This window comes from Astatotilapia calliptera, chromosome 4 (genome assembly GCF_900246225.1).
Source record: "Astatotilapia calliptera chromosome 4, fAstCal1.2, whole genome shotgun sequence".
In the NCBI taxonomy this organism is placed as follows: Eukaryota; Metazoa; Chordata; class Actinopteri; order Cichliformes; family Cichlidae; genus Astatotilapia; species Astatotilapia calliptera.
Window position 1 is genome coordinate 26,252,181 of NC_039305.1, and position 21,161 is coordinate 26,273,341.

General features: G+C 39.8%; 1 long non-coding RNA gene across 2 annotated transcripts in view; it reads right to left on the minus strand.

Moving 5' to 3' along the window:
- The window catches only part of LOC113021272 (uncharacterized), a 48,815-nt gene extending 48,062 nt beyond the window's left edge, over nt 1–753 (minus strand). For both annotated transcript variants that reach the window (XR_003272272.1, XR_003272269.1), the window contains exon 1: nt 681–753. This is a non-coding gene — a long non-coding RNA (uncharacterized LOC113021272). The remainder of the gene's footprint in view (nt 1–680) is intronic.
- Between the last annotated feature and the right edge of the window lie 20,408 nt (nt 754–21,161).

Genomic DNA, 21,161 nt, shown 5'->3' on the forward strand with positions numbered 1-21,161 from the left:
TTTGTTCATATAGAATATTGACAACTAAATAAAAATCTACAGTTATGTGCAGTGATGACATTTGCTGACTGTTTGCTAAACCTCTGTTCTGATGATCACTGAGAGTTTTAGGAATAACCCTCTCTGTCATCTTAGCAGTAAAGAGTTGTACTTTGGGTCTAAAGAAGCATCTCTGAGTTATAAGCAAGGCTCCAAACGCTGGTGTTAAGTGATGAGAACGACATCTGTGACACAGCCCAGAAAACCGCGACGGCTAGCTTTTAGTTTCGCCAAAGCTGCCAGTCAGAAGAACATTAACACACTTACAGCTGGTTACTTCAGAAGAGATGCTACCATTTCAAGTTCATGTTAATCGCAAAAGTTGCATTAGCTTAATATCTTTTAACTAGTCAGACAATAACCAGTTCAAATGACAGGTTTCCTGTGAGGTGTAATTTGTATGATATAAGAACATGTTTTGTTTTTTTAACTCCTCTAAAACAAGACAAACACGAGCAAAAGTGTGAGAAATTGATAAAAGTTAAAAAAAGCTTTAGCAGCTCAACTTAGCTCAAGCTAACTAGCTTAAAAATCAACACATTACTTCCAAGGTTAAGTAGTTTATCATAAAATAACATTTTTTGGAGGATGTTTCTCTTAAAAACAGACACACACACTTAAAGAAGTCGTGTATTATTTACCTAGAAACAGGACAAGTTTATCCTTGATGCTGTCTGGGCTTATAGCAATGTTAGCAGCTCTATGCTAGTTCGTTTTTTTAGACATTTAACATAGTGATCATGAAAAACATCTGCTAGTCCTTGTTCTTGTCCTTTCCCTTTAAGGGAAAGTGAAAATCTTCTGTTTACAAAGACATTGTTAGCTAAAGAACTAACTGAGGTCTAGTTTTATTTTATTTTATAACATGAGTTTTACTGAATGCTGTGGATGGTGAATTTTCAAAGGTTGTAGCTTCTTTTAGTATCAGTCTGTTTTAAAAAGAAATATGTGTTTTAAATTGAGTTTCACAAAACACACACACATAAACAACAACAACAACAACAATAACAACAAAACAACAAATAATTTTCATTTTACCAGTTTTCTTTATTGGCAATCAGCCGGTAAGACATGACTTTGCTACTTCTCGGATACCTAAGAACAATTTCACAACAATCTATTTAGGTCAACACATCTCAGCAAAAGAACACGCAGCACATTAACTGCAGGACAATGAAGCTCAAACGTGAATGGCACAGAGGAAATACATCAAAAGGGAGAAAACAACAGGAAACTTTCAACTGATAACGCTGCTGCTGATCTACAAACGACATTTACCATTTGAGAACATACATACGTCCTACATACTGGCCACGCTGGCACATCTAACAGTGAAATAAAGCGAAAGCTTTTTAACTTTGTAAGATAGTCTCACGCTTATGTGTTCCCATTCTATTGTTTTGGCTCACATCCGAGGTAAAACAAAGTTTATCTTAACAGTTCTTTTTGAATTTTCTGCTTAAGAAGCCCATATACTTACAGTTTTTTCTGAATGCTTAAGCACATTTTTTGTAACTATTGGCTAATTTTGCAAAACTCTTCACACAAATAAGAAAACCTGTCACCCAATAATCAAAACATTGTAGTTCTCTTGCAAAAGCAAACACAGCTAGATTAACTCTTCACACCTTCGTAAAAATGGTGTTTCCGTATCAAACAGTACACACAAGCCATCATCTACTAAGCACACAATGCGCCAACTGCACACTGATGGTATGAATACAAAACACATCTGGCTTTTGCTTTCTCTGTGCACAAGGTAGGCTATGTCAGTTTGAGCTCATACTTCTGTCATAGATCCATAAGCATAGAGGGATCCAAACTTCAAGTACTGGTGTTTATTCAAACACATCAAAACAAACACAAGTGTTTATTTCCAAGTATAGGATTATTTGCAATCGCCATAATGACTATATGGGTTACTTGGTCTGCAGTGAACATGCTTCCTCTGCCCCCAGCATCTGGTCATCTAGCAATTCTGTAAAGTAACAATTTCAGTATTTTTACATCAATGGTATTGGTGTGTTTCTCATTGGCATATGGCAGTGCTACAAATCTTTGTGCGAAGTGACTGTACTCACCGATTCTCATTTCAAGATGTCCTTATGGTACTTGCTACAGTGTAGCGGCTCGAGTTAGGCTGGACCCGTTGGCCAGCTACCCTCAGGGTCATTCCACGGTTGATTACATGGTCCACTATTGTAGCTCTGATGTCATCAGCAATTCTATTTCTTACTCTTCCTACCCTTCCTCTCCCCCCTCCTCATCTTCCTCTCCCCCCTCCTCGTCTTCCTCTTGCTCCTCCTTGTCCTTGTCGTCCTCTTTGTCCTACTTCTTCACCTCCACGTCCTCTTCTTCGGCCTCCTCTACTTCTCACTCTTTCTGCTCCCTCCATTGTACTCCGCACACACAGCTTACCTGTATTATAGTGCTTAGGCTGATTGCAAAGTGAACTAATTATCTAAAAAAGTTTTCACATGTGAAAGTGTGCCAGACAGTTGGCAAATTAGTGTTAATGATAGCCATACATGTGTATACTTTTGCTAGGAGTGTGTTGGAAATTTGGTAATTGAGTGTTGTGCAGTGAATTGTGCCTACAGTTTTGCAAAGTGTGTGTTACAAAATTGCAAACTGAGTGCAAAGCAGTTTTTGTGCTTTTAGTTTTGCAAACTCAGTGAGTGGTTTTGCTATAAGTCTGAATAGTTTTAGAGATTGTGCTACAGGAATCACAGTTAGGGTTTAAGCATTCAGAAAAAACTGTAATTCTGGTAAATAAAAGTCAGATCACAAACCTCATGACCTAGAAACAGGCCTGGTGTTAAGTGTTGCATTAATATAGAAATGGCTGCATGCAAAAGAGCGTTCACACCTTTTTTTTTTTTTATTAAACACAACTGTGAATCTGAGTGTTGGACTAAGTGTGATGCTTCGTGCTGTGCAACAACCATACATCTGCTCCACCCAGAAACACTCCGGAGAGGCCTGTCAGGTTCGATGATTGTTACTCAGCCGCTGGCCTCCAAAACTTACGAAAGGGCTTCCCCTAAGCTCCATCAAGCACTGTAGCCTGTTATAACCGTGCTTTTTTTTTTTTTAATGAGCAGGAGAGCACAACTTACTGCAAATGGTTTGTTATTTTTAGATGTAGATTAACTTAAAACCCGAGAAATGTAAAGGAAGCATCAGGTTTGTACAGATTTAGTAAATTGCTGCGATGATGACTTTAAAATGAACTCTTAATCTGTTGATAGCCCTGAGTCATCCACCTTGAACTCGTCTAACCTGTGTCACTGAATCCTTGATAGCGCTCACTAGTGTTTCTCTACCTCTTCTTTTTTTTCTTCACTTTCTGATTCAGTGTGTGAAAGTGGAAGCATTAGTTAGTTAATGCTGCATGTGTCCTACATAACAGGGACGATGCAGGATGACAGAGAATTGTGGTGAGAGTTGAAATCTAAACGTGAAGGTTTATGTGTAGGTCAGAGCCGATCTGCGCCACAGCTGCTGCACAGTGTCAATGTTTCACCCTACGCAGAAACGCTCTTGTTTTTGTTTTTTACTGGAACAAAGAAAAGATAGAAGAGTGAAAAAAAGAACAAATCCCCTCTTTGTTTTCTGGCAGTGGCCTGGTTCACATGGCTCTTTGCTTTTTGCAGGTGCGCCTGCCATTACACATTTCAGTCCAGTAATTGTAACTGTGCCATTGTCTGTGCTCACTGTGGCACCCGTTTGTGACTCATTGGCAATCGGTGAAGCCTGTCTGGTACTAAAAAAGTGTGTGCAGTTTTGTGTGTGTGTGTGTGTGTGTGTGTGTGTGTGTGTGTGTGTGTGTGTGTGTGTGTGTGTGTGTGTGTGTGTGTGTAGGCCTCTATGTGTTTGTGTGTGTGGCGATTAAAGTTACGGTGCTCTTCCCCTGTTTCTCAGAGGGCACGTCCCATTTATGAAGCTGCTGTGCCTGTTGGTGAAGGAAGACAAATAAAAATGGGAAGCTCATTTCACCACCTAAAATAGATTGAATGGTGTAACAGATCGTATAAGACTGGGTCTGAGGGATGTGTGAAAGTCCTATTCCTGTTCTGCAGTTCCTCAGAGGTGAAGTTTGACAAGAGAAGTTAAAAGGTGTGTATTTAAAAATACAAAACAGACACTTTTTTGTTTAAAAAAACCCAAAATAAATACAAAAAAAAAAAAGGCAAACCCCAGTGTGGTCTAGATTTGTATTTTGCATCTATTTCCTCACTTACAGAAATACACGCTGTAGATGCATGCATTGTGTAAAACCACAAAACAGCAAAAATGGCCCACCCTCAGGCTCCCTGCCACAGTTTCCTGAGGAAATGCCCAGGCCACAGCTTGCAAATTTCCAAAATGTTTTGCAGGTCTGATTCCATAAGGGTTTACTGGTTGTTCACAGCAGCTCTCCCCTTTGTGGTTTATGACTTTTCTTTAGCTGAAAAAGGAAAGGGAAGTTTTTCTACAGCAGAGGCATTTAAGTGCATTTAAGTGTAACTAAGTTTTTGGCCCACGCTGGGTAATCAGCAACTCTAATTACTGAGCAAACATGAAATTAGAGAAAATTAGAAACGTTCTTTATCTGCACAAGCTGAAATAAGAAAGGCTTTGTCTGATGTCATTCAACCACATTATTTGGTGTAATCATCTAGCAATCCACGAGGCAGGAGCTGCTAGAAATATATGCAGAGGATGCAGCCTCAGCATATGTGTATATATATATGTATATATATATGTATATATGTATATAGATAGATAGATAGATAGATAGATAGATAGATAGATAGATAGATAGATAGATAGATAGATAGATAGATAGATAGATAGATAGATAGATAGATAGATCTTTTCTTCCATCAGCTGTCAGACTCCACAACAAAGACTTTGCAGTTGACCTAACACGTGCAGACAGACACACCCACCCACACACACACATCCACACACACACACGTGCAATACCACTAAGTGTAATTTTTCTGACAACATAGTATTTTATTCTATTTTATATAGTAGGTTATTCTTTTCTGTTATTCTGTTCCATTGTTTATCTTAATTTTTGCTGCTGTAACTTTGCCCTGTCCATTTTCTACTGTCACACAACAAATTTCCCAGGTGTGGGACTAATAAAGGTGTATCTTATCTTTGCACAGGAAAAATTGATGACTCTAAATATGTCTCATATTTTAGAGTCCTCAGAGTAGCCTCGGAAATCACAAGTTAACAGCACCTCCGATTAGAGCCGAGATAAATGTCACGCAGACTTCCAGCAGCAGACACATCTCTACATCAACTGTTCAGAGGAGATTGTATGAATCAAGCATTTATGGTTAAATCGCTGCTAAGAAACCATGACTAAGGAAAAGCAACAAGCAGAAGAGATTTGTTTGGACCAAAAAACACAAAGAATGGAGATGAGACCAGTGAAAATCTGTGCTTTGGTCTTTAGTCCAAACTTGAGATCTTGGTTCCACCCACTGTGTCTTTGTGCGAACACATGGTCTCTACATGCATGGTTCTCACCGTGAAGCATGGAGGAGGAGGTGTGTTGGTGTGGGGGTAGTTTGCTGGTGACACTGTTGTGGATTTATTCAAAACTAAAGGCACACTGAATCAGCATGGCTACCACAGCGTCCTGCAGCGACATGCCATCCTATCTGGTTTGTGTAATTAATTTTTCAACAGGACAATGACCCCAAACACAACAAGACAGAATGTGTCACGAGCTATATGGCTGATCTCCAGCCCCTAGAGACTATAAAGCTGGTATGAAAGGTAGTATACAAGTGAATCTAATCAGCATCATCACCGTAAATATAATCGGATGTGTTGCAGATCTCCTCCAGCTTATCCAAGAACACAGAATGTTTCCCAGGCCAGCCAAAAGATCTAATCTCTTCAGTCTTCAATCTCTTGTCCTCGTGTACCCTGGGGGCCTCCTCCCAGCATCCTTGTCAGAGACCTGAATCACCTCAACTGGCTCCTTTCAATGTGGAGCTCTTGGCTCTACTCTCAGCCCTTCCCTAATGACTGAAGAGACCAGCCACCTTTTGGAGAAACAGCTTCAATTTTACTCTCAGACCTTTCTTTATCATTCTATCCTACAGACTGGTGAAAAGATCTATCCCAGTCTGTCTAGCAATATCCCCTCTCCCCCTCACTCCTGAACAATACACTGAGATAATTATACTCCTCTGCTTGGGTTAGCAACTCATCCCAGACCCAGAATGAGCACTCCACCCTTTTCCTGTTAAGGTCCATGGCCTCAGGTTTAAAGATGTTAATTCTCACTCCCACCACTTCACACCCGGCTGCAAACTTTAGTGTGAGCTGGAGGCCACCCCTTGATGAAGCCAACAGAATCACATGATCTGCAAAAAGGCGAGATGAGATTCTGAGGCCACCATAGTGGAAGTCTTCCACCACTTCATTCTGCCTAGAAATCATGTCCACAATAATTACTTTAATTTTTTAATTTTAGTTTTACAGAATTGGTTACAGAACAATGAGCAGTTATTTTTGGAGTCCAATTCGTTGCCTCCTTCTAGGCAGGCTGAGTCGTGGGGTCCTATAGTTGAAGTGCATCCCCAATCCCCCTTCTAAAAAATGGAAACCACCACCTCAGTTTGCTAGTTCAGAGAATCCGCCCCATACTTTCATGCAGTGTTGCAGAGGCATGTCAACAAAGACAGCCTTAAAAAATTCAGGGCCTTAAGGAAGTCAGGGTAAATCTCATACACCCGAAGGGCCATGCCACTAAGGAGTTGCACTTTGCACTGCATACCTTGTGTGAGTGGAGCACCAATTCCTCTTCTGAGTCACCTGATATTTTGCCAACATCAGTTTGAGGCCATACAAATGGTAAAAATGGTAAATGGCCTGTATTTGTATAGCGCTTTACTAGTCCCTAAGGACCCCAAAGCGCTTTACACATTCAGTCATCCACCCATTCACACACACATTCACAGACTGGTGATGGCAAGCTACATTGTAGCCACAGCCACCCTGGGGCGCACTGACAGAGGCGAGGCTGCCGAACACTGGTGCCACCGGGCTACAAAAGGCTTATTTCTTGGCTTCACCAACCTCCTGCTACACCCAAGACTGTGCTTCAGCTACCACCAGAGCTGTGCTCTGCTTGGTCTGTTAGTACCTGTTAGGAGTCCCACAGGAAAACCAAGCCTGATAACAGTCCTTCTGGTGTGTGATGGAATTGGTTACACTAGTTCACTTCCAATGTCCATCATCTGGTTTGGGGGTTACCACCCAGCACACACCAACCACCTTGCAGCTGCAGCTCTGTGCAGAAGTCTCAACAATGGAGGTGCAGAAAACGGTCTATCTGGACTCAATGTCCTCAGCCTCCCTAAGAAATCTGTCTAAGTTCTGCTGGAGGTGAAGATCTGGTGTACCAAGGCCTCTGCCAGGCACTCCTAGTCCAACCTCAGTACATATTTATATTTTCCAGGCCTGTGACCTAGGGTGTACTGGTGCCACATACACTTTTAAATACCCAGTAGGATCATGGAGTCACCAGATGGCGAACCCTTCAGCGCCCTACACAGTGACTCCAGGAAAGCTAGGTACTCTGCACATCATTTGGTGCACAAGCACAAATGACAGTGATGACCCATTCTCCAATTCAAAGGAGGAGGGAAGCAACTCTCTCATCCACTGGAAAAAAAAAATAATTACCTGTCACTTGAAAAAACATTGCTTGCTCCTCTTCTGTACCACTAGCTAAATACCGAAGTACCGCAACTGCAACTTTATTTACATCTAAACAATGAAAGGATGTTTTTTCTTTTTGTATCTCCATGCTGTCACTGGAAGCAACGCTAAAAATTCCAGTCCGGGTCAGTCGGGCCCCCTTTCACCTCTGCTTGCATCCTTTTTTGTCATACCAACAATCCGCATGTCCTGCACTGTCTAACATACAGATGTTTATCAGTTTATATATTTTTTTATCATCTTAATGTTAGCATGGTAGCATTTTCTCATTAGAATTGGAAGCAAAGTACAAATGAGACTTGCAATGTCATTACCAGTTGGAGGCCAGTTGGGGTTTCACTGGCTTTTGATTTTGAAATCGAAAAATCGTTCTTATATTTCTCAAAAATAATTACAACTCAGAGTTGTTAGTGGCTCCATAGTGCAGTGGTCTTCACATTTGCCTAGCATACAATACAGGTTTGATCTTAGGAGGAGACACAAATCCCTTTGCGGCTGCATAAGAAAGTGTGAAGTTACTTGATTTTTTCTTTTTTTAATGTTTATGTTAATCTAAACCAACATCTTCTTTGAGGTTTCACAGCAGCTGCTTTCTTTTTAAGCTGAAGTACTGCCTCCTTCTTTTAGTTGTTTAAGCCGTCCATAATTATGAACAATATACGCTGTTGTCTAATTGCACTGAAGTCTTGTAATTACTGCGGTTGCTTACAAAAACCTAGATATGCATTTTCTTCCTGCAGCTGAGTTCTCATACCCAGTAAATCTCTAATGTTGGCCTGGACTCATCCTAACCTTGGCAGACCCTTCTTTTTTCTTCTTCACATATCCTGCATGAAGTCAGGATGTGTTCCACTCTCTTGTTTCCTTGTCGGTGGTTATAATGGCCAGATGAGACCAGTTTGTGAATTATTTATCATTTTTTGGGGCAATGTTTTCTTTGTTGCTACTAAAGTTGTCATTGTTCATCTCCCTCCAATTTAGCTTCCTCCCTCCAATTCTGAAAATTAAACTAATTAGCTACAAACACCCTTTCTATCACACACACTCACACACACACATGCAAGTGGTGTCAATTTTGTTATCCAACCTCTCAGCAAGACGGTATCCTTACTCAGATACAAAGACTTGCAGTAAGCAGTTATAGCAACCTATAACCAAAGAATTACTTTTAGATCGAATCCTCTCCTGTAAAAAGGGAGAACTTGTGTTAAGCACAAAGACAAATAAGATTTGACGCCAGGAAAAGCAGCAGTGAAACATTCCTTCAAACACTTTCTTACCTAAAGTGCATTTCACCCAGTCTCACTGATTTATGGATGTTTTATGACTCCTTTGACAAGCCCTAGTGTACAGCATTAATTACCGAGCTGCTCATTTCCTACCACAGATACCAATACTGTGACAGTTAATGTTAAGGGGAGCACAGGGGAGTAAGTGGGTCAAATATTTGTAGTTCACTGGGGGAAAAAATCTGTGTGTGCGACAAGGCCTTGGGAGAATCGTGACCAATGACCTGTAAGCTTTGAAGAGAAAAAAGTACATGTACCAGTACGCGCTGCTCAGTTCTTCCCCAGAGAAGCTACATGTGCTGTCCAGACGTTGCTGCTTTTTGCGTTGTCGGCCAGAACACGTAAATCCTAACAACGCACACATGACAGCGGGAGCTATGACTGACTGAGCTGGCTGGAGGCAGGATCATCTCATTAAAACCGCAGGTATCCAAACAGAACTAAAACCCAGCTCCCCATCCTTCCTGCTTAGCTCAATCATCTCCCACATAAGCTCTGCAATAAAACCTTGTATTTTAAACAAACCCATCCGATCTGATCTATAAACCTCATTCAGCTTGAACACCGCAATGATCTGTTTATAGTGATTAAGGGCAGCATCTGCCTAAAACTGGTGAGAGAATCATGCATAAACATGTGACTCATAGCGAGGACAGTGGGAAAGGGATTGGGGAATAATTGGCTTGAATTGATACAAGACGAGGCCACTGGGGCCATTTCCAAAAACTCGACTAAAGAACAGTAAATCTCTGGGGCTAATCATGATAATAGTAACAGCAACCATGTGTTTAAATAAATTACTTTCTCCAGCAATGGCACAGCTCTGTCTTGATGTTAGACAGCTCATCATAATAAACACTACAGTAGGATGAGACTCATCACAAAGTCATCAGTTTCCAGGGAATATCAACAAAAATATGTAACACAATATGACTGCTTGGAGTTGTGGCTATTTGCTATTAACGTGTCCAGATGAGCTAGTTTTGGGGGAATTTTGACTCTCTGGGAAATTAGACTGGAGGCTGAGGTGTGTGTATAGCATCAGATGTTCTCATGTAATGCAACAGTTATTCAGCCCCAAGGGTTACACATTAGACTGGAAAGAAAATATCCCACTTCCTGCTTGGTCTGTTTTTTTTGTAGGGGGATACCTCACGTAACTTCACAGCCTGCAGTTATACAGCCACTACTCAAGCCAGTAGGATGAGGTCCGCTTGTCACCATGTGTTGTTCCCCGTCACTGTTACACTGTCCAGAGTCACAAAACATGTATCCCTGACAGGAATTTGGGACAACTGTTTAAACCTACTGCTTGAAACTATGTATCACAAGAGGCCAGTAGTCTATCAAAGTGTAGTGCCAGTCAAAAAGCACATTTGATATATCTAATTTTAGTAAATTTCTCAATTTTTTTTTTTATCCAGTTCACACGATTTTGTGTCTATGTTATGTTGAAACAAGCCATAACATAGACACAAACATAGATGGTGTTTAAACGATGGACAAAACTACTGTCACCCATTAAGTTTGTGGACTCCATATTTTTGACTCTTAAAGCACCAGGTTTTGAGGTTATTTATAGAAAAAAGAATGTAGTACTCATAAATATACACAGATTACTGTGTAATTACGTCTTCCTTCTATAGGATGAACTTGTGGAGTGGACACTGGTACAGGGAAGCCGCCATCTTGCCCTGCTGTTTTGAATACTGTGGTTGAGATCGACATCACCCTTCAGACTCATGTTTTACATACATGGCTAGACATTTCCAAAGGAGAAAAAACTCATAGGCGTTCATTTTTAATTCATCATCCGATAAGATATGAAGGATCACACCTGTGTTTTATCATCTGATAAGGGGTCCGCTTCATCAGATAAGTGGGAACATGGAGGAAAGACACAACGCGACAGGGGTCTGGATAAAACGTCATCCTCTTTGTCCTCACCTCAAGCCTAAAATCTGGGCTCTAACACACAAAAATGTGCATTAACATACAATTACTTATTGTCAGCAGTTTAAACATGTGACACTCCCATCTCTTGACAGCTGACAATGAGGCGGCTAACAACAACAACAGCTGGTTATAAGCTAACATTATGCCAGCTTCTTGAATGTCCTAAAAGTTGCACCAGCTAACAGTAGCTAACAGAGGCTAACTGATGCTAACAACAACAAACACAGGAACGCTTACAAACAGAAAAGTTGAGGAGATCCTCAAAAACTCACCTCAGTATTGATGTCAATGGTCACAGGTGAGCGCCAGTGACTCATCAACCCATATTATACTTTTTTTACAGCCCTTATGAGTAGTGTTCTTGGTATTTGAACGTGTTGCTTGAGCATGTGAGAGTACATTGGCTTTATTTACTTGCCTAGTGATTCGCTTCACTAATGGTTTTTAGTTTCAGTAATAAACCTTAAGTTTTTTAATCTGACCTTACTGGCTTTGGGCTCATTTATGTTACCTCCCCTCTCGCCTAGCTGAGCCGGGTCGTAACATCGTCTAAATTAAATAGATGCACTCAGAGTGTTTGGGTGACTGGGAGGTAAAAATGTAAAATACAGATATCAGTATTTGTTTAACCCATAAACTTTTATTGCTAAGTGCTGATAATATTTAAATATGTAAAAATATAGTGTTCACAGAAATGTTTTTAAATGCAGAAGAAACAGATTTATACACAGAAGAAATGGCCACAGCCTAAATGTACTGTAAATGTAATGTTTCTGATCTCTTTTGAGTGAGTGCTTTTTTGGACCATATTTAGACCAGAAGATGCCGTGCTACGTTATCAGCTAATGCTAGGAGTGTGGAGGTATTAGTTAGCTAGATACATCCATTAACGTGAGTATATTGCACAAATTCACATATCTACTAATCAAAGAAACAAAGTCAGAATACCATAATTTCTCTCACCAGACCTTCTTCTTGCCTTTTGGATGGGCTGCAGCACACATTAGGCCATATTATTTGTCAGATAATTAAAATGCTATGAACGGCACTAACAGCACAAACATGGTTGAGAGATGTAGCTCAGTGATCTGGATTAGCATGGGTGTGATAGCAGAAAGCTAATGGCAGCAGGTGTTGAAAATCTATAAATAGAAAACATTTTTGCACCAAGCTGTTTTTCAAAAGTGTTTAAAAATTGACGAAGCAGAAGCTTAGACACATACCAACATCTCACTTCTGACACCTATGATTGTTTTGCCTTTTCTAAAACTGCATTAACTACACTACATTAGAAATGTTTTGGAGACAGTTACAACAATCGAGTCATCATCGCAGATAATAATATTGGAAGGGACTGAACTATGCTAACCTGATATCATTGGTCAGCAAATAAAATGTGCCATTTTTTATAGATTTTGTTTTGCTGAATCCAAGCTTTAAAAAATAAAGAAGACTGGTACTCCAAGGATATGTACCTGTGTGCACCTATGTACTATGTTTATATGAGTTTTAATCATTCTGTAACATTTGTCTACTTATCATTTTATGGTAATATCATATAGTATACTTGACTTTTTCTTCCTTATGGAATAATTTTTTAAAAATCTATATAAAAAAGAGATAATATAGAACATTTTTAGAAAATATAACACTTTATTTAACAATGTAGGAGAAAACCTTGGTGACTGTTACGTATGTTGAACCTGACATGTGAAAAAACATATTATTGACATGATGATGAAATGTTTTTAAAATTTTTAAAAACATAAAGATGTTATTTATTGCTAGAGTCATTTCAACAGTCCATTCAAATTCGGTTTACATCCACCAATGTCTTTAAAGTCAACTTAATGATTATTGGTCCAAAACGGACAAAAGGCCTTATAAACTATGATTCAAGTAATGTATATAGTGTGGCTTATATTGTCAACATGTTGAATGTACCATATAAAGATTTAAATTATGATGTCATCTGACCTCTCCTTCAAGGTCAAATAAGGTCAAACTTTCATAAAATGGTTTTTATCTTTAAAATGATGCTGTTTTTGTTTGAACTGGCAACATTTAGGAAATAACACTGCTATATGCAGACTCTAAATCTCATATAATTCGCATCCAAATATCATGTTACCTTTGACCTCTGACCTCACTTTAACATTTCACATCTGCCTTTCTTTCAAGTTGAACCTAGAATGTGTTGTGTTTAAAGAAAGTATGTTTAAGAGAAAAAGAATGAGGTGCCAAGTTAGAAATATACTGTAGTATAATATCATATAACAAACTCAAGTCATTCATGTCCAGCCTTTTTAAAAATCAATACAAATTCCTACCCCTAAATAATCATATGCTCCAACATGCGTCCTCCTCTATATGTATTCAAAGTAAACATCAGTCATGCTACTCTTACTTGATTTTTACTGCATTGCTAACGTCTTAAAGTAAGTTAAAAAAAAACAAACCAACCAAATGAAAAACCAAAACCAAATGAATCTATACTAAATGCAATCCTTGTGAGCTGCCTGGTTTTGGTGAAGGTTTTTTTTTAATATACTTTCAAAAACACGTAACCATATTTTGCAGCCCTGCATATTTCCTGCTAGAAGAGTAAAATCAAAGTCTGAGTAGAGATGAAAAGCTCAGATTTGAAACTTGACAGCTGCATTTCATGCTCGTTAAAGTTCCAGCTCATAAGATCCCAACTTCATCAAGACCAGATGACACTGAATTACATTTATTCCACCGTACATTTGGAGTTTTAATAACTTCTGCTTTCAGTTAAAGAGTTTATAATGTAAAATCAAATGTAAAACTCCAGGTCATGCAAACTCTCTAATGCAGACACGTCCTCCAACCCTTAGCTCACTTGATGACTGTTTATTCTTTCAGTTTTTCCTGTAAAAAAGCATCATTTGCTTTGCAGAGGGAAGAAAGTTGGGGACTATTTTCAGCTGCAGAAAAAGACAGCAGTGGGAAGAAACATGTGTGACTGAGTGAAAGTAAACTGCAGTCACTTAGTGAAATGATGTGACTCACTGATTCATTTTTAATAGTTTGTTAAAAAGAACGAAGTCCTGTGGTGCAGAGAAGTAATATATCATGCTCAGTTTGGCTCATTTAGGAGGATAAATTCACTGTTGGTTTTGGGCTCTTCTGGTCTTTTCGCTTTTTTCAGATAAAATAAAATCCTCAGTTGCTACAAAAGTTTACAAAAGATTACTTGACAGTAATTGTGGCTTGGGGGTAATTTCAGTGGAATGTTTAGAGTGAAGGTTTTACTCACTGCTTGGTTGAGTTTCTTTTTGTAAGAACTGGCATTGGCCGTGACATCAGTCTGTTTATGTGTGTAAGTGTGTGTCTCTGTGTGTGTGGGTGTGCGAACTGAGTTGGCTGTGCTGCAGATAAAAGTGAAGTCGAGCTCGTCGCTACATCAAAATCACACTGGGGGCGCGAGTTAAGCGCTCAGCTGGCGGACACGCTCGATACCTCAGCTCTCACACTGTGAAACACGGGGTGTTTCGCTATGTGTCTACAGTACGTGTGAGTGAGCGCACACTTGTGTGATCGTCTGCGAGGCAGGCCGAGCTGGTTTTAATAGTTTCCAGAGGTTTGACGCGTGTCAGCCAATAAAAACACAAGCACCTAGAAAACGTTGAGCAATTCAGTTCCTGTGTTCACCAGGTTATCAATGCTACGAGTGCCAAAGACCTGACCTGTTCTGCTGGTTGTGTTTGCAAGGATACTGTACTGCGATAATACTTTCACACGCATCTATCCTGTACGAGCCACAGGAAACACAGTAGAAAGAGGTGAGTCAGTGAAACTAAACATAAGCTGCTAAACATGACATCTGATCCATAAATGTCCACAATCAAAGTGGAGAAAGCCCTACAAGCCAGTAATGAAAAAAATCACCTCTTTATTACAGTTTTTGGACTAATGAAGCACAACTAACAGTAAAACACTGGAACGCCAGTAAATTCAGAATTCCTACCAGTGGTCCAGTATTCCCTTTCTTTCTCCCTCCTCTTTTTTACGACAGACGCAGATGAAACCGGAGAGTGAATAACAATACTTTGGGTCTTAGTTAAATACAGCATCAGTAAAACATACCCAGCCTGGCCTCTGTGATGGTCTGGGCGAGCCAAAAAGCCTCCCGATTTCCCCTTTGCAGGCCCACAACACACACAGATCTCGCTCGTAATGAAGGGTTTCTGTTTGGCTGCTTTTTTGTTTGTTTTTTTAGAGGGAACCCCTATGGAACAATGTATAGATTATATATGTACTAAGAACGTGTGTCTCAAATATAAGCAGAGACATGGGTCGAGGGTGGATGTCAGCCTTTATAGTGTTTGCATATCTTCTTTTATGCTCAGCAAGTTAAATATTTTCCACAGGGCTGTTCTGCAGCAGTAAAAAGTGCTTATCCACTTGCACTGTAACACCAAAGATGTTTAAACAGGCTCATAACGTCCCTGTCAGACATGCAGTAATAAATAATTGCAGCATTAATCAACAGATGCCAAACAAACAGTTATAATGAAACGCAACTGTGAAAAATCTTCTTGTGGTTTGCAAAATCTGTCTTTATTTACATGGCATAGAACATACAGAAACCACAAACTATGTTATAAATAGCCACAGGAAGTGATTTCACCACATCAGGCAACTACAGCCAAGTTTAATATAAATTCATGCAAAACAAAAAACCACGCTCATGTAAACAGCTGTCTAAACCTTTCCATTAGCTGTCACTGCATGATTACAAAGGAAAAACTCTATTCCTTATTAGTTAGCACCGATCAATTTTATGTCTCTCGCACAGCGCACACACAGTACAGTAATAATGAATGCAGATGTACTCCAACGCAACTGTGCAATATTATGTCATTAATAATAGTGGTTTCTGAGGTTACACAGACCTCATTATTTTCTTTCATCGGTATGAAAAGCTGTGTTTGACTATGACATTTGTTTAATGAGCCAGTTTAACCAGTATGCTATGATGAGTGTTTGTGGAGGTGTTTAGCGTTTACAGTGGTTTCTAAGTTTCTGTTACTGTAAATGTTTAAGGTAGCAAAGGAAGACTTCATGTTCAAAAGTATTAATGTCGAAGATAAAACATGTCTTTCATGCCAACAAAAACAGAAACGGGCTTTGTAACAGTTAAAAGTCCTTATTAAAAAATAATCTGTGAGATTTTTTGGGTGGTCTTGCATGCACTGAACTAATCCAGAAAATGTCTTTTATGATATCTAGGCGTGAGCTTGCCCTTTTTTGAGTCAGTCCAGTTTTGGTTTGACTTTCTAACTTTCCCATGGGCATTTTTCTTATTCTTAAAGGCCACTGTTCTTTGCATTAAGTATATTAAGCAGGTGCTTGGAGGGTGCTGAGGAGTGTGCTTATAGATATTTGAAATTTGCGTCACTTGGGGATTTCCTAACAGTGATATCTAAATTGTAATGTTTGCATGTTTTGCATGGTGTCACTTTTCTTTTTCACTCTAAAATAGTACAGAAAAAACACTATACCTGCTTAAGACATTAAAACAAATAATAATACCAAATAAAATAAATGTAGTATTTCACCCCAGCTCCTCTGAAACTCTTAAACTCAAGATTAGGTTTGCATAACTCACAGCTCAAAATAAACCTCAGGTAACTTATACTGGGTCTCAGTAGAATCCCTCAATATATCGACTGCTTCACAGAAGTCATTGCTCATCTTACTTTAAGGCCACACTTCTTTTAGAGTCAGAAAATAAAGGTGGTAACTGGAACCAAATATGGCTCTTCTGCAATGCCCTGAAATAACAAAAGAGTGGTTAGGCACCCTCAGTGGTACTTCAAAGAGGAGCTACTGTGCAGCAGCCAGAGTTGTGGGCCTAAGATGGCACAGACATGCGATAATCATAAAAATGCAAAAGCAGGGGGAAAACTACAAAACTGAGCATTTAGATCAATTTGAAGACTGAACTTTTAGGCCAAGTACATCGTGCACATACTTATTCTACTATTTGACTCTTTCTGTAATATATGACAATGCAACAGCATGACAGAAATGAAGGAAAAGCATACAGTAGTCAACTTTATATACTAACAAATTTCAAGAAAGTGCTGACCAAACGTTTGCATGCTACTATTGTTTCATAAATAGTAGAAATCTTAATAAACTGTAAGAATTAAGAGAAGAAAAAAAGTTAAGATAGTCTGTGCGATGACATGTTCAGCAGAACGTTGTTAAAAGTATTTCCTGCAGTGTAACCTACAAGTGCAACATTGTGTGACAGGAAAACAAAACAAAACAATGCATTGTTATAGAGGACCAAAAATCAAAACACTTAAAAACCAGTTAGAGGGGAAAAAATGAAGACTTGATGTATGTATGATCTCCCCGATGTGAGTGTGTACGCGTCGTTGGATCAGCTTCTTTATGATTGTTGCAGTTTTCAGTTTAAAAAAAAACAACAAAAAAGGCTACCAGGAAGTCCAGCTTGTGGCCTGTGAAATTTACAGCCTTGTTTTTATTAGAGGTGAAGCTCAGATACAATAGTTGGGTGAACAGAAGTGTGCGTGTGGCCACTGGTCAGTATGTGGTGAGAGGTAGGAGGTGCTGAATGTAGACAATGGGGTGGTGTAATGGGGTATTTTTAACCGCTGTGCTAACTACGCTGAAATGACTTCTACGTCATTTGCTGTCTCGAGCCACACAATCTGTCTACTCATACCTGTGTCACTTTTTGGGGACATATAAGAGTGACTATTGTATCACTAATCTGCCCCTACCTGTTTGTGCCCCTCACTTTCTATCTATACAGCTATTCAGACTTGCATTCACAAACTACAGCCGTGCTGGAAGTTAATTCAGTAGTTTGTACTGGGAGAAGCAGTCAGTAACTCACAGCAGATGTAGTCTGTGTGTGTTCTCGCAGACAACGCAGCCCAGGACAGACTAGTAAACAACATCTACAGCATTATAAATCTTATGTTTGATCTTGAACATCTTTTGATCATCATTGGGTACCTGACCAATGATGAAACCCAGACAAAGACTCAAGGATCTTTCCCGGAGAGAGATGCTGAATTCCCCCAAAACATCATCAACAATCATCATCTGTCTTTTCCCGAGCAGCCGAGCATGCCCACGCTCCCCTTGTGTGGAAGTGAAGGGAGCTCCAGAGTCTGACCCTTTGGTGGAGAGTGTTGGTGGGCTGCTGGCGGGCCTGTATTTGAAAAAGTTTGAATAAATCTCACAGAGACCGTTTAGTAATTCTCATGACTCACCCCAACCACACAGCCTGTCATGCATCCCTCCCCCGCCCACGCCCACTCTTTTTCTCTCCTTTTCTTCCCCGATGTGGGAATGCTCTTTTTGCTCTTTATTCCACTCTGGCCTCCAAGATGAACTCATCTCAAAAACCACTACTCTGTGAATAAAACGAGCTTTCATAAAACTGCCCCTTCACATGTCACCCCTCCGAACAGCTAATATGGAAAAAAATACATATGGATTAAAACATGAGCGAACCAGTCACTGAGCAGGGCACCAAAGTCTCAGTGGAGCACACTGTCACCGTGGAAACATCTCAAATGTCAGCCTTTCAGTTTCGATCTACAACTTTACGTTTTTCTATTTCGCTCATGAAACCGACATGGGATTACGTCATCGTTGGTTCGGGTTTGACTACAGAATCGTTAGAGTTAAAAAACTTCTCGCAGAGGAACCCTATTAGGCAAGAATGCCCTTTTATCAAAGGTGACCCCATGACTTTCTGAGGCTTATCAGAGAATGCAGAAAACCAAGGGGGTAAAAGGTGGAAGGTTAAATGTTGAAATGTAGGAATGTGGCGACCGGTAGAAGGAAATGTCTGAGAAGTGGAACATGAGGGGAAACAAAGCCTCCATGGTTTGTGGGAGGATTGGAGGCTGCGGCGTTGTTACCGAGAAACACAGCATGGTAAAACACAGAAAAGGACGAGACGATCTGAGTTTCAAGCAACAGCTCTACAGTTTTTTCGTCTTGCTGCGAGTGTAGCTGACAAGACTCTTTTATGAGTCTTTTATGAGTCCAGCCAGGAGAAGATTAGCTTAAAGTCCAGAGATACGCAGGCAGCTGAACAAAAATGATAAATGGTTTTATGGGGTGATTTGTGGGCAAGAACTTCCTGGAGTCCTTTTTCTTGTGCCTGTTACCTTCCGGTTACTTCATGAAATAATCTGCCATGCTAATCTGTTGTGAGTGTTTGTATTTATAAAGCAAAAAGTGGTTACCGTTGGTTGCACAACCACAATTTTTACACATATGAGAGGGGTGTTGCTCATTGTCTAAAGCCCTGTTTCCTGTGGGACCGCTGTGTAATGGGCAACCTCAGGAAATCATTGTATTAAGTAATAGTGCAATATGCAATGATTCCACACAAACCATGGAGAAAATAGACTGTACAGGGTAATAGTTATGTAGCCATAGTGACATCACCTGTTTCTGGACTAATTTAAAGCCTCAATGTTTGCAAATTGGTCCCTAATGCTTATTTTATGCTATCGCATTAGAAGAGGTGTTTTCTAGAACACCAGGAACAGGAGACGTGTGAAAAATATATCAAAGATTTTCTTTAAAAAAAAATACAGTATAAAAAGTGCAGGCTTTTTATAGAGCTGAACTAAAATGCAGTGGACACTATCATTTTAGTTCAGCTCTTTGAATGCTAGGTCTCCCCTTATGGCCACGGTTCACTGATAGCCGTGGAGATAACAACAGCACATGCAAGAGCGGCCAACAGACCGGTTGCACCACATATTTTTAATAGTGACCCCATCTGACACCTCTGCAGCCATCTGAAACCACCCACAGACTGAAGTAAACACGTTTGGTTGAGAGTAAAGTGCTAACTTATCTGCAAATCTTTGCTCATAAGCTGCAACCCAATGACGGCTCACTTTACCGCGGTCAAAATCTGTGCGTAGACATATTTGCTAATTACTGCTAAGTAACTAAATAATACACTACCTAAATTTTACCCACCCAAACTAAAGCAAAAACGTCTTGAACAGGCTGTAAGTTCATTAAAAATCTTCAAAAAGCTACAAATGCAGTTGGCAGGGGCAGTTCAGTATCTCCAATTAGCCAATGCAAGGCTTAGCAGACAGCTACTGGATAGGCTACAGGTCACATCACTGATGCTCAAGTTGTGGAAAGAGCAAGTCTAAATTCATTAGAAGAGCGAAATGCTTGAGGATGATGAGATGGATGAAGGTGTCACTGAGTAAGGAACACTGTGCTGCAATTATTGCCTGCAGACATTAGTAAGACAGCGTAACCTGTGATATGTTAGCAAGATAGTAAAAAATGGTATTTCTTTCCTCTTAATCTTATAACAAAAACAGGTGTGTTTACGGCTGCCAGTTGGTTTACAGCGGAAGGGCAAGAAGGTGTTTTCATAATCAAACGGCTTTTACACCTTCCAGTGTGTAAAAAAAAGTTTGCAGACTTTGACACCCTTATATAACCAAAGAATTGAGCTTTCTAACATGAGCTGGTGCTATAAATGGGTAACCAAGTAACCTCTTAATGCACAGCTCATTCAACCTGTTGGGGCTCGTGTTGGGGGTAGAGTCGGGTTAACACTAATGACTTTTTCTAGACTTTTTTGCCTGTTTGAAATACTCAAATGAAAAATATGTAACGCCAAAATTAATGTATGAGATCTCATATATAAGGTAACTTCTAGATTCTTATTTGCAGTTTCAAAATTAATATATTGGGCCTTTTTAAACTGGTATGACTGTTTACTTGTAGGACTTGCTGAACAACATAAATTACCACTGTTGTTTATTTAGGATCATTTAGAAATGGCAGCTCCATCATCTGTGATGTCGGACAAGCAAATAAAGATTCGAATTGAGTTCAGCTCATTGATGTGGCTCCACAACAGTCCCAGTCAGCGCTTATCAACTCTGAACAATTTTCCCAGAAGAAATCTTTTTAACAGACAGACATGAGAAAGGTCCTGATCCTCTCGTGCAAACAAAAGCTCTGAAAGGCCTTAGGGTAACTGCAAACAAAACAAAAGGCAGGCCAATGCAATAAGCCATGCAAGTGAAAGTGACCCAAACTATTGAGATTCAAATGGCAGAAAAAGCA